Source organism: Odocoileus virginianus, chromosome 3 (genome assembly GCF_023699985.2).
Source record: "Odocoileus virginianus isolate 20LAN1187 ecotype Illinois chromosome 3, Ovbor_1.2, whole genome shotgun sequence".
In the NCBI taxonomy this organism is placed as follows: Eukaryota; Metazoa; Chordata; class Mammalia; order Artiodactyla; family Cervidae; genus Odocoileus; species Odocoileus virginianus.
In genome coordinates, this window is record NC_069676.1 from 62,320,229 (window position 1) to 62,335,411 (window position 15,183).

At 40.3% G+C, this 15,183-nt stretch overlaps 1 long non-coding RNA gene across 1 annotated transcript in view; it reads left to right on the top strand.

Annotated features, from left to right (window-relative positions):
• The window catches only part of LOC139034440 (uncharacterized), a 63,911-nt gene that overhangs the window by 907 nt on the left and 47,821 nt on the right, over positions 1-15,183 (top strand). The window contains exon 2 of the long non-coding RNA XR_011486943.1: positions 6,671-6,801. This is a non-coding gene — a long non-coding RNA (uncharacterized lncRNA). The remainder of the gene's footprint in view (positions 1-6,670; positions 6,802-15,183) is intronic.

Here is a 15,183-nt window from a genome sequence, read left to right on the forward strand (position 1 = left end):
TTTTAGTTTTCTGTAGATACTCCTTTTTTACAAATACACAAATTGGTTTTAAGTATGAGTTTAAAGGTCTATTTCCTGTACTTTTTCTAAGATAAATAAGATACTATGTATCTGCCTAAATTATGTTAACTTTTGTTACACTGTAGTAAAATTGTATAGATTTATACTGACCCATAATTTGCTATTCTTTTGATTCCTAATTAGGTAAACAGACAGTGCAATATTCTTGTCACTTATCAACCAATTAGGAAGAACAACTATTTGCAAAAGCAAATACCAAGATTTAGACCTACTTAACAATATATTAAATATTCAAAAGACCAAAAAAGAACATAAATATAATGTATTGGTAATATAAATACATGAAACAGAGACATTCATTTTTGGCACCACCTAAAAAAAAATCCAGCAGTTACTTTATTTCCCTTCAGATCTTTGGGAATACTTAAATTTTCTAACTATTAAACTTTCACTTTTCCTCCAGAGGAAAAATAATTCACAAATTTGAACTGGTATTTCAGAAACATAGAATTTCCTCTTGTTACTTCTTATTTTGATCTGTAGAGTGAACAGTTATCCAAAGCATCAGCTAGCAGCCAATGAATTAACTATGCTTTTATATTTTAATCCTACCAAGGAATGATTAGTCAAACAGTGATTCATTATGGGAAGATACGGTTTTTTCTTAAACAACCATGTACCAATTGCATAGTTGTGATTAGAGAACAAAGGTCAAAGTAGAGAGCTACAAAGGCATTAATATATGTTAACTGAACTGAAACAGACTGCTGAAAAACAGCCGATCTTGGGTAGATGTTAGTGTAAACCCAGAGGGGAAAAAAACAGTCATTAGCAAAAGGTTTTTTTTTTAAAAAATAGGTTAGTGCTAAGAACAACAGCTTTTAAAATTTGTTTAAAAATAAGCTTAATAAACAAGAATACAAATTTTAATCCAAAACTTAGCTCTTTGAAATGCCCTATTTTCTTGCATACAGCAGAAAATACATTTTTCATAGTTTTAAACATTACATGTAAAAATGAGGCACTAGTTAAACATATTTGAATATATTCACACAAACAGGAGTTTCCGTCTCATCTGTAGGCTTATATTTGCCTTCTTTTTAAAAAAAATTAATTTATTTCTTTTAATTGGAGGCTAATTACAATACTGTAGTGGTTTTTGCCTTACATTGACATGAATCAGCCATGGGTGTACACGTGTCCTCCATCCTAAACCTCCCTCCCACTTCCCTCCCCACATGGTTCCTTCTTGAAGCCTTTGCCATTTCTGTGAATCTGGGAAGCAGGCATTGGTCTTAAGGTCCTACATGGGAAATGCCAGTATTGTGTTGGCCTCTACATGCACTATCTCTTTTATTCCAGCCTCCCTGGAGATAGGAACTATGATGTTCTTTTTGTAAGATGAATAAGTATATGAAGAAGCCTACTCAAGATCCCTCAGCTAGTTACTGGCAGGGTTGGGATTTGAACCTTCTGATTCTGAAGCTCCTTTTTTTTAAAAAAAATTATTTTTATTTCTTCTTGTTAATAATAACACTTCTTTAAAAATTTAAAATTTTATTGTAGTAAGAGCACTTTACATGAGATTTAACTCTTAACAAATGTTTAAGTATACAGTACAGTCCTGTTGACTATAGGTACAGTTGTTAATACAGCAGATATCTAGAATTTGCACATCTTGCTTGACTAAAACTGTATGCCTGTTGATTAGTAACTTCCCATTTTCCACTCTCCCCTGGCAACCATCATTCCACTCTGGTTTTATGAATCTGACTATTTTAGATACATCATACCTGTGGAATTATGCAGTATTTGTCTTTCTATAACTGGTTTATTGAGAGAGTAGGCATCCTTGCCTTGTTTCTGATCTCCAAGGAAAAGATTTTAGTTTTCCACTTTTAGAATGATGTTAGCTGTGGGTTTTTCATATATGGGCTTTATTTTGTTGAGGTGCTTGCTTTTATTTTTGTTGAGGTGCATTACTAATTTGTTGACAGTTTTTTTTTTTTGATCATGAATGAGTATTGAATTTTGTCAAATGCTTTTTCTGTATCTATTGAGATGATCATGTGATTTTATCCTTTTTTTAATGTGGTGTATCAATTAGTTGATTTTTGTATGTTGAACCATTCTTGTATCCCAGTGATAAATCCCACTTGGTCATGATGTATGATCCTTTTACTGTGTCAGTCTCCATATTCGCTCCAGGCCTTTTCAGACTTTCTGTTTTTTTTTTCATAGTAGTCTTGGTAGGTTGTAAGTTTCTAGGTATTTATAGTTCTTCTAGTTTTATTCTATTGTGATCAGAAAAGATACTTAGTATGACTTTAATCTTAAATTTGTTAAGACTTATTTTATGACCTAATATGTGGCCTATCCTGGAGAAAGTTCTGTGTACACTTGAGAAGAATACGTATTCTGCTGCTGTTGGATAGAATGTTCTGTATGTCTTTTAGATCCACTTCATCTATGATGTGTCCAAGTCCTCTGTTTCCTTATTGATCTTTCATATGGATATTCTATCCATTATTTAACTTGAAGTACTGAAGTTCGTTACTATTATTGTATTGCTATTTCACCCTTCAGTTCTGTCAAGTTTTGCTGCATATATTTAAGTGCTCTGATGTTGGGTACATGTAATTACTATATATTCCCAGTGTATTGATCCTTTTATCATTACATAATGTCCTTCTAAGTCTCATATGACAGTTTTTGACTTAAAGTCTGTTTCATCAATAGTAATTTTTATTTTTTTTTCCATTTATTTTTATTAGTTGGAGGCTAATTACTTTAAAATATTGTAGTGGTTTTTGCCATACATTGAAATGAATCAGCCATGGATTTACATGTATTCCCCATCCCGATCCTCCCCCCCACCTCCCTCCCCACCCGATCCCTCTGGGCCTTCCCAGTGCACCAGCCCCGAGCACTTGTCTCATGCATCCAACCTGGGCTGGTGATCTGCTTCACCCTAGATAATATACATGTTTTAATGCTGTTCTTTCAAAACATCCCACCCTTGCCTTCTCCCACAGAGTCCCAAAGTCTGTTCTGTACATCTGTGTCTCTTTTTCTGTTTTGCATATAGGGTTATCATTACCATCTTTCTAAATTCCATATATATGCATTAATATACTATATTGGTCTTTATCTTTCTGGCTTCACTCTGTATAATGGGCTCCAGTTTCATCCATCTCATTAGAACTGATTCAAATGAATTCTTTTTAATGGCTGAATAATATTCCATGGTATATATGTACCACAGCTTCCTTATCCATTCATCTGCTGATAGGCATCTAGGTTGCTTCCATGTCCTGGCTATTATAAACAGTGCTGCGATGAACATTGGGGTGCACGTGTCTCTTTCAGATCTGGTTTCCTTGGTGTGTATGCCCAGAAGTGGGATTGCTGGGTCATATGGCAGTTCTATTTCCAGTAATTTTTAATAATTAGGTTTCTTACTGCCTCCTTATGGGTCAGATATGGCGAACAACTCTGTAAAGAGATCAGAAAATGAAAAACAGGAGGTTCTAGTCTATAAGAAACATAAAGTCACTAGAATAATTGTCAGGAGATCATGTTTTTTTATGACCATCTATGTGACATTGGAAATATGACCTGGACTTTCTGAGTCTTAGTTCTGAGGCCAGTAATATGTAGTAGTAATATCTATTCACTTCAAAGGGTCATTGAGAAGCTTGAGAGGGAAAATGGATCATTCATTCATTCCCCTATAACTATGGATTGAGTGCCAATCATGCATTCAGACTTAGGGCTAGACATCAATCTAATGGGGCACATAGAAGCCCCTGCCCCATCATGGATCTTACAGTTTAGAGAGGGAGACAAAATAAGCACTTATAATATAACATGAGAAATACTATAATGAAGGCATAGGGTAATATGGAAATGCCTAGCATGTATACCTATCTCCCAAAATATTCCAGAAGACTTTGTGAACTTCTCAGCACTATTCATGTTACAAGACTTAATATAGTCTGTGACATTGTATTGTCTAGTTTCACTAGATTTGTTGAAGCATGCTGTAGTTAACCCGAATTGACCTGGCAATCAGAAATTTATATCTCTGCCAAACAGATGGAATTGAAGGAAAGTTTTGAAGGCATTTTGAGCAAAGTATAGGAAGAATAATCCTAACCACAGATGTCATTCAAATTTTGCTGTGAAACAAGGTGTCTGGTCACTGGGTGTAAAGGTTCTAGCCCAGGTCTAGGTGTAGGGTAACCTAGTTTTGCTCCTGGTCTGAAGTGTTGTTTGGACAAGTCACTTGTCTCTGTCACAGTGTATGTCATGAGGGCAGGGATTCTTTTTAGTGTTCTTTTGTTCATGAGGCATCCCAAGAACCTAGAGAGAGGCTAGCAAATGATAGTAAGTGTGGAGCAGCTAATAGTTGACTGACTGCTTGCTTGTTTTGGGGGGGCTCTCATTTTTCTTTCCTGAACATAGGAATGGAACTAGAAGGGAATTGAACTGATTGATCTCTGAGCACTCTTTTGATTCTGTAGTTTGAATCACTAAAAATCATAAAATCCAGTTGCGAGAGCTTAGTCATGTGATAGTGGAAATAGTCTCAGTACTTGATAGCCTAGTAAGAACAACTGAATGTCTAATTGTGATACACATGGTTTTAAATTCTTGTTTTTGGCTCTAGCTTTTCAACAGAGTATACCTCTCCCAAAAATGTTTTTATTTTTCATTTGTTTTTGTGGCATTTTATGATGAACTGCCTGAATTTGTTATTTTTGGAATAATAATGGGAAAGGTGAGGAGATAATACATTTATTACTATTACTGCTATAGGAATTAACAACCCTAAAGATATAAGATAACATTTACTATTTAAAAATAGTAGTTTTCAAGAAAAGTAAAGACAAATAGTTGAATATTTATATTTTTTCTCACAGTAGGTGGCTAACATTCATTAGCCTGGAGGATGATGGAATAATTGTTCTTAGCAAGCTCAAACTTTGTTCAATAATATACTTTTAGAAAACCTTTGCTGATATCTGTAATGTTACTGCTACTGTATTATGGTATGCTTCTATTCATTCTTATAGTTGTGGTAACTGAGACTTAAATGATTTTCCTCAAAGAGAACCTTAGACTGTTGAGTTTGTAGCATCTAGGCAGTATTCAGTGACTATTAAGTATTATTATTGTTATTATTATAATCAAGAAAATAATATACCCAGTGGGCTTCCCAAGTGGCTCAGTGGTAAAGAATATGCCTGTCAATCAGGAGATGCGGGTACAATCCCTGGGTGGAGAATAACCCTTGGAGAAGGAAATGACAACCCACTCCAGTATTCTTGCCTGGAGAATCCCATGGACAGAGGAGCCTGGCAAGCTACAGTCCATGGGGTCACAAAGAGTCAGACACAACAGTGATTGAGCATTAGCATGGACATACTCGGTGCTTGGCAAAGCTGGCCTACAGAGCCCAATTTGTCTGATATTTTGACTTCAATAATGGCATAAAATAATGCTGTACCCTTAACACTGTACAGTGAATAAGCATATTTATATTTATTTTATCATATATGCTATATGTATATTTGATTTTCAATTTTATATTTGGTTTGTAAATTTTTTTTGTTTCTGTCATTTATTTGATTTTTTACTATGCTGGGTCTTTGTTGCTGTGTGGGCTTTTCTCTAGCTGTGGCAAGTGGGGGCTACTCTCTAGCTGCGGTTCATGGGCTTCTCATTGCAATGGCTTCTCTTGTTGCGGCGCACAAGCTCTAGGGTCGTTAGGTTCAGCACTTTGCAGCTACCAGGCTCTAGAGGACCGGCTTAGTAGTTGTGGCACATGGGCTTAGCTGCTTCACGGCATGTGGGATCTTCCCAGATCAGGAATTGAACCTGTGTCTCCTGCTTTGGCAGGTGGATTCTTTACCACTGAGCCACCAGGGAAACCCCAATAACTTTTTTTTTAGGTGTCTTTTTCTCACTCCCTGATTTCATGGGATTATGCCTTGTCAGAGAAGAATGTGCCTTTAAAAAAAAAAGTTCAAATATAGTTAACTTACAATATTACATTTCCTTTCAGGTATACAGCATAGTGATTCAATATTTTATGGAAAATATACATTTTTACAGCTCGTGTGGTTTGACCCTTTTAATGTGAAAGGTATGGGGAAACAGGTCCAGGTTGAATGACTTGCTCAAGGTCACTTGGTGAGCTGCGCTAGTGTCATTAAGGATGAGAGCCCAGATTTCCATGCTGCCACCTAGCCCCTCTGGGAGGAGGATAGAGCTGGGTGGTGTGTGAGAGCTTGGCCCCTGGAGCCTTCCAGGCTGCACTCCATCTGGGGTGGGGAAGGACTGCCGGAGGAGGCTCGATGACCCTCAGTGGGGCTGAGATAAATGGGCTCTGTTTGAGAAGTGCAGAAAACCAGAGCAAGTGGTCAGAGAGCATGTATGGACAATGGTCACAGGAGCAAATTTTGTGCATTTATACAATGCAACCATTGTTTAGTGACATAAAATTATTAATGTGATAGAGTTCTCTTGAGGTGTTCATTTGTCAGTCCTAGAAAGCCCTGTAGGACAAAGTATTAGTGTTAGTTATATCCCCTCCATTTCCTCAGCCTGAAACATCTGTTGTTCTCTCCCTATCCTATTACAGCAGAACCCAGCGCTGAGTGATGGAAGGACCTCCGGGTTAACTCCCAGTATAGGGAGAGGAGAGAAGGAGCTGGAGACAACCTCCCTTAGTTTGAGACCTATTTCTGCCACTTTCTGGCTGTGTCCACTTGGGTGAGTCACTTAACCTCTCCAAACCTCTGTTTTCTTCTCTGTAAAATGGGATAATAATGCAATACATTGTGAGGATTAAACGAAATCATATCTGTGAAATTCTAAGCAACGTGCCAGGACATACAAAGCTGTCAATGAATGTTAGCTACAGAACAAATATATCCCAGCTTTGTTGGAATGTTGCTGCGGTAACTGGGCAAATTGACTTCCTCTCTCTGGAATTCAGATTTTTCAGATGTAAATAAGATGGTTATGATGAAGATTCTTCCTACTTGAATATTCTATGATTTCAAGCTTGCCCTTGTCCTCCATCAGAAGTAATCTTTCCCTTACGAACCCCTTGAAGTCCTGCATTTGGTCTCTCTTAAAACACATTTCCGGTCTCTGTTTATAATTAATTTTTATCTGTGCCTGCTTGAGAACATGTTTATCTCAATGACGTACCCATAGTAAATGTTCAACAAATGTTTTTTGAGTAGATGTAAAAATAGTAAAGGCTTCCCTGGTGGCTCAGTGGTAAAGAATCTGCCTGCCAATGCAGGAGATGTGGGTTCAATCCCTGGGTCAGAAAGATCCCCTGGAGAAGGAAATGGCAACCCACTCCAGTATTCTTGGGTGGGAAATCCCATGGACAGAGGAGCCTGGTGGGCTGTAGTCCATGGGGGTCGCAAAAGAGTCAGACACAACTTAGTGACTAAACAATGAATAGTAATCTTTTTGGTTCTAGTGCTTCTCAGGGTGAGTAGTCAGGTAGCTTTGTTCTGCCTCTTTAAGCTTTCTATTATGGAACATTTTGAATACATACATAAGAAGAAAGAATAACAAAATGGGCTGCCATGGACCTGCTACCCAGCAATGTTAATTATTCAGTTATTCATTCATGAGTAATCTTATTTGATATAGTCCTCATATTCCACCTCCTCCCTTCAGGCTGCATATATCGTATGAAGTATTCAAGCTTCAGCATCAGTCCTCCCAATGAATATTCAGGGTTGATTTCCTTTAGGATTGACTGGTTTGATCTCCTTGAACAGTAGTTCTTTAATATCATCGAATATTCATTGTGTTCACATTTCCCTGATTTTCTTGCTCTGTTGTGTGTGTGTGTGTGTGTGTGTGTGTGTGTGTGTATTTACACTTTATTTGAATTAGGACCCAGTTCAGGTACATGCATTGCTTTTGGTTGATGTGTCTGGTGAGTCTCTTTTGAATTGTCTATTTCTCTTTTCAGTTCTGTTATTTTTTCCTTTGTGTATTTTGGGATTCTGTCATTCAGTTCAGTTCTGTTCAGTTGCTCAGTCATGTCCGACTCCCTGCAACCCCATGAACCGCAACACGCCAGGCCTCCCTGTCTATCACCAACTCCCGGAGTCCACCCAAACCCATTAGGTATACACATTTTTATAATTGTTATATATTCTTCATTAATTTATAAATTTTGTCTCTAGTAACAATTTTTGTCTTAAGGTCTATTTTGTCTCATATTATTATAGCCATTTCAGCTCTCTCTTTTTGTTTGGCATTTTTTTTCCAGTACTTTTACTGTCAACCTAATTGTGTTTTTGAATCTTATAGATAGTATATAGTTGGATCATTAAAAAAAAGTCCATTTTGCCAAACTCTGTCTTTTAATTGGAGTGTTTAATTCATTAACATGTAATCACTAAGAAGGTGGAATTTATGCCTGTGACTTTGCCGTTTCCTATACAACTTATATTTTCTGTTTTCCTGTTCCTCTATTACTGCCTTCTTTTGTGTTAAATATAGATATTTTCTAGAGAATGATTTTAATTTCCTGATGGGTAGTGGTTCCCTTAAACTTCTGGGACTGCTACATCTCCCAGGCTTTGCTGAGGCGCTCTGTGTTTGTGTTGGGGCAGATGTTCATTGCTGAACCAGCAGTTCACAACTGCCAGGCGTAGCTTTCCTGAGTGTACGGACTTCACTTTTTGCTTGAATAGAGCCTCAGTGTTAGCCAGAGATGAGAAGTTAGGATGTTCTCAGGTCTTATAGCATGCTCACAGGTCTGTGTTTATGTATGGTCTTCTAGATCTGTAGAAATATTTTAAAGCTTTTCCAAGCCAGCTAGGGACTTTTCCTTCCTTATTTTGTCGTTTTAAGCTTCTTGGTTAGCTTGTTTTACCTGCTGTCTGTGAACATGGAAATAAATAAGAGACTGAGAGTCATGGCTAGATTGAAGGAGTATGGATTAGGGGTAGTGTAGGTGGAACATGAGATGGTTCTTAAATCATAATAAACCTAGTGTTCAAATCCAGGGGGAACATGAAAATATAAGCAGTCTGTGATTCACAGAAGTGCTGGGGAATGTTTTGGATTTCTCCACTGTGAGGTGAGAGAGGAGGTGAGAGGAGAAATACCTCCACTATAAGGTAACTGATACACAGTTACCTGCTGCTGTGTATCACGTTGCTCTAAAACTTAAAGCAGTGAACATGTATTATCTTGCATTTCTGTGACTTAGGAGTCCAGGCATAGGTTACCTGGATGCACAGCTTCAGGGTCTCACAGGGTTACAACCAAGGCGTCAGTCATTGTTTGGGTATCATCTGAAGGCTTAACTGAGGAAAGAAAGGCTTCCAAGCTCTTATATGATCGTTGGCAAAATTCCATTTCCTGGGGACTGCTGGACTGAGGACTGTGTTTCCTCACCGCTTGTTAGCTGAAGTTCTTCCTCATTTCCTTGCCACGTGAGCTTCAACATGGTGGCTCGCTTCATTCAGGCTAGCCTGAGAGAGAGGTTTGCTGACAAGACAGAAATGACCATCTTTTGTAACCTTATCATGGAAGTGACATCTAATCACAGAAGTAACATCCCATCATCTTTGCCATGTTCTTTTGATTAGAAGCAAGTCACTACACATGGCCCACCTTCAAAGAGAGGGTTAGTTATACAAGGGCAGGAATACTAGGAAGTGGGAATCACTGGGAGCCATCTTGTAAGTCTGCCTACCCCAGAGGGTATGTGTGTGTGTATGTTGAGGCAGTTTTGCCTATTTATTAAAAATATTTTAATAGTAACTGTAGTTAACACTGTATTGTATATTTGAAAGTTGCTAAGAGAATAGATCTTAAAAGTTCTCATCTTAAGAAAAAAATTTTTTGTTACTGTGTATGGTGATGGACGGTAACTAAACTTTCTTACAGTGTATACATATCTCAAATCATTGTGTTGCACACCTGAAACTCACCTAATGTTATATGTCAATTATATCAATGATAATATAGCCATATGTGTCTAGTAGGTCTTCCCTGGTAGCTCAGCTGGTAAAGAATCTGCCTGCAATGTGGGAGACCTGGGTTTGATCCCTGGGTTGGGAAAATCCACTGGAGGAGGGCATGGCAACCCATTCCAGTATTGTTGCCTGGAGAATTCCCATGGACAGAGGAGCCTGGCGGACTAGTGTCCATGGGGTTGCAAATAGTTGGACATAACTCAGCGACTAAGCACACACATGTGTCTAGTAGCTGCCATTTGAACAGCACAGACCAATATCATAGTTCAGTGGTTTTTTAGCTTTATTTTTTAAATATTTATTTTATTATTTATTTAGTTGGTCAAGTCTTAGTTGTGGCACATACGATCTTCATTTTTCATTGCAGCATGCAGGACCGTTTTTAGTTGCAACATGCGAGCTCTTAGTTGCAGCTTTCAAGATCTAGTTCCCTGACCAAAGGTCAAACCATGGCCCCCTGCATTGGGAGCATGGAGTCTTAGCCACTGGACCACCAGGGAAGTCCCAGTTCAGTGGTTTTTTAACTTCAGCGAAACTTCAAGATCACTCAGGATCAAGACCTGGAAGGCTTAATATAATAACACATTGCTAGGCCTCATTCCCAGAGTTTTTGATTCATAGGTCTGGATGGATCCTGGAAGAGTTAAAAATTTTTTATTGAATACCATGGTGTGTTATACACTATTCTAGGCACTGGGGATACAGCAATGGGGGGGGGGGGGGGTGGAAAGAAAGGGAAAAAATGCCTGCCCCTAACAGACTTTTCATTTTCATCTTCTCTGGATGACAAGGACAGAGAGACCTCAGCCAATATCAAAGTTATGATTAGCTCTAAGATATTGGTTGTTCTCTTCTGTAACTGGAAACATGCCTGATCTAATGCAAGATAAAAGCATATCATTCTATTTCTGAGACATGTGTCTGTGAGTATTTCTTTTCCTATAGAGGACTGGATATTTGGGTGTTTCTTTGTTACTATTTTTTTTGCTGAGAACCTTGAGAATTCAGGAAGGACAGAGAGAGAGAGAGAAGGAGAGAGCGAGCGAGAACGCATAAGCGAGCTCACCCTAAAGCTTGTGTGAGGGCAAAGCAGAAAATAATATATGAAACATGTGAGTGATTCTTACCAGTAGAGTGGATGAGGAGACAGAAAGAGTTTCAAAGAGTTTTCCCCCCAAATTTATCATAAAGCTTTACTCTATGGGGCTTTAAGGCAAACATTTTCTATTGTTCTTTAGAGAAGCATTTTAAACCTAAACTCTGATACCAGTTTCCAATTCCCTCAATACAGCTCAGATTTCTGTTTTTAAAAATTTCTGGCTATGATGATGAGATATGGATTTGTCAGTATATTTGTCTCAGAGCTCTGTGAGTTTGCTGGGTTGGGTGGCAGCTGAGGCCTTCTGGGGTTAAGCCTCCTGTCTTAGGATCAGGAAAATTGTCCTAAGAAGTCTAGAGCTGGGCTAGAAGATAATTCAGGCTTGGAGGTGGAGGTGGGGAGGTGAGGAATCAAAGTTGCCGCTAGATCAGGCTGACTACTGGCAAATTTTGAAGACATGCTGGTGGCTCTGTCCTTTTCTGCTCACTGTTGGTTTATCCTCTCAAACTCAAGTAAAGCTAGTGGCTGACAGCATGGACTTCGGAAAGTGATGGTTCTCCCCATTTGCTAGAATGTTGCTAGTTATGTGAACCAGGATTAGTTATGTGAACCAGCCTTATCTTCTGGAACCTCAGTTTTGTCATTTGTATATTGGAGACAGTCATCTCCAGCTACTAGAGTTCTTTAAAATAACATGCAATGTGGTTGGCACAGTGCCTGTGCTCAATAAATGGTATCTGTTTTGAGGTAAGGCAGATGTGAGAACCCCAACTTTCCAGATGCAGAAGCTAACAAGGGGTATCTCTTACCCTGTTTCCCCATCATCTCTTGCTGGAATGTCCCCTGCCTCTTAGTTCTTGTATTCTTCCCTCTGCAGGCTTGAAGCCTCAGCCAGCCTTTAAGTGCTTTGCTTGCCCACTCTGAGCTGAGGTGGGGGCAGGGGCTGTTGGCAGGGACTAGTCACTTCTCTGTCCCTGCTCTCCTGGGCCTGGCAGGGAGCAGCCGGGGATGGAGCTGCAAGCGAGCCTGAGTGGGGCTCCTGAGGAGGTGTCCAGTGGGTAAGTGCTGACCTGCTGGGAGAAAGCGTTTAGAGCGATTCTTTGGCATTTGCCTAAGAGCATTCATGTGCAATCCAGGGAGAGCACATTTTCTAAAAGGCAGGTGGAAATGGATCCCTGCTGTGCTCAAGAGGCCACGTTTGGAAGGCTTTTGTCCAATTAAAGTATTACCAAGCTTGCTTCCTCTTCAAGAGTATTTCTGAAGAGGGAGGAGTTGATTTTCATCTCCTTATAGGATAGAGATGAAGCAGAGAGGCCAGCACCTAACAAGGAACAAGAGGTGCCTAGGTCTGTGCTGATATAGGTGGCCTGAATTCTGGGTGTGTGTGTTTGAGTGTACATGTGAATGTAAATGAGTTTGTGAGCATGTGTCTTTCTCCAGTGTCTGCTTATATTCTGTCACTTTCTATCTTTTCTCTTAGCAGCTACAAAGATTCAGACCACTCAGGTGTGAATCCTCTGTATCCTTGAGCCACGGGGATGATAATAGTTCCTGCCTCCTAGGGCTGTTGTCAGAGAAGGTGCATATAAAGCACTTAACAGAGTGCCTAGCACATAGTAGATGTTGGATAAACTGTGTATGTTTCTCTATAACTTTTCTCTCTGTGAGTGCATGTCTCTGTATTGTGGTAGGTGTAGGGTCTATCTTAGGTGTTCTGGGTTGTGAGTTAACAGAACCGATTGCTCCATGGGATCAAGAATGGGTCTGTACTGTTCACCACCATTTCTCCAGCACCAAGGACAACACTTGGCTTAGCTCAGGTGTTCAACAAATGGCTGAGGACTGAATAAATGAGGGATTCCCATTGGAGCTAATTTAAGTAGAAAAGGGAAAATAATGATGAGGACATAAAATGTCACATGGAATATGAGGGTGGGATAAAGAAGGCTCTGGGCAGCCATCACGGAGAGACATAAGCTGGGGTCTGGAATGCCATGGGGATGTATTTGTCTTCTCTCTCTACCTATGCATAGTTACTTTGCTCTTTTTTTTCCACTCTATAGATTAGTTTTTCCTGCTCCTCAGGCCATCTGGTGAATTCTGCCCAGCTAATACTTATCAGTATAGCTAATTTCAGATACTGATTAAATGTCTCTGAATCCCAATTTCAAATTCCCAGGAGGGAATCTTGAATCTGGCTAATCTTGGGTCAGGGGTCTTCATTTCTGGTCTAATCAGAAATGGTAGAGAGTACGGCCACATGGCTTCTCTCTTCTCTCATGGATCAGGGGGAGCTTTCCAGAGAAGGGACTTGTTAGTTCAGTGTCTGCCTAGCCCTGTTGAGCCTGTGGAAGAAGGAGCCAATCCACAGAAGGGATAAGATAGAATTGGGAGCATAGTCTTTATCTTCTTAGCATGGGTGGGGGGAAATGTGTATGTAGAATTTACAGGACTAATGGATTCCCTGTTCTTATCTAGTTGGGTTTTATTGGAGTGGTATTTGGGGGGACTTTGGGGAAATTTCCTAGGCACTAATCATGTCACATTTTCCATTCTAATGGGATAATGAATGCTAAGAAATGTTGGACCCTTATTCTAGAGTAAGGTATACCAAAGACACTACACTCTTTCCTGTGAGATATCTGTGAGCTGCAGTCCATAGGGTCACAAAGAATTGGACATGACTGAGTGACTGAGCATGCACACATGCACACAGCAAATGGTGCAGTGGAGGTTCAGACCAGACGATTGTATACCAGTAACCAAGCCTTGGCTATACCATTTGCACATGGCGCATTAGCCTCTTCTTTTTTCTCCATTTATTTTCCTTTTCCCCATCCTGGATTGCTCCCTACTCTGCAATAGACCGCTTTATCTCAGGGGAAGTTGGGGCAGAGCTTCTGGGTTTTTGTGTTCCCATCTGCTGACTTCTGGAGTATTGGAGCACAGAGGGGCTTACCACTCCCCACAGCCCTACAAGACTAGACAGAGATCCCCTGTGGCATGGAGGGGACTGTCGAGGTGCAGGTGTTGAGAGCAGTGAACTCTGTCATCTGGGAGAGAGACTTCCTACGTCCCTCCCCTCCCCTCCCCCGGGTGGAGCCCCAGGAGGCGAGTAGCAAGATAAAAAGATGATATGGCCAGTCTTGGATGGAGGCAGGAGTGACCTGACTGTACAGAGTCTCTGACTCAGAAGCAAGGGAGAGTTGCTGGGCCAGAAAGAGCCCAGAGAGAAGGCTCAGAGGCAATAGCCTGTGCAGACCTAAACCCGCGCTCCCAGCACGCTGGCTCCCAGATCCCCCTCCCCCCTTGAACTTCCTCCTGGCCCTGGTGTTGTGTGTGTAAACTCTGTATTGGGAGTGGGCGTGGGAGCAGAGCCAGTGGTACTGTAGTGACTAAAAATAAATCCCTGCCGTCTTGGCAGAATAAGAGCTCAAAATAGAAGTTTAGCTGAGTTAGAAAGAATAAAAATGTATGGGACTTTCTAGGTGGCGCTAGTGATAAAGAACCCGCCTGCCAGTGAAGGAGATGTAAGAGACGTGGGTTTGATCCCTGGGGTGGGACGATCCCCTGGAGGAGGGATGGCAACCCACTCCAGTATAATTGCCTGGATAATCCCTTGGACAAAGGAGCCTGGAGGGCTACAGTCCATGGGGTCACAAAGAGTCGGACAAGACTGAAGCGACTTAGCACACACGTTTCTTATGCAAGTGAGCATGTGAACTGGGAAGCAGCCTCTGTAACATATTCAACTTGTTTTCTCTTCACAGCAACTTGTTGCTGGGTGGTGGTTGTTGTGTTGTTGGGTTATAAGCGGGGATCCAGAAGACCCCCCTTTCTCACTAGTCATTTCGTAGTATTTAGCTGTGAAGTCCACCGCATTCACCCTCCTGCAAAACAATGTATTTCTGTTTTGGCATCTGAAATTCACCTATTTGCCACTAGGTGGGGTTAAAAATTGCAGGATGCTTGGGGTCTTGTTGGGAAATACTGGAGACTGAAGGACAAGCAAATTAAAGTGATAAGAAA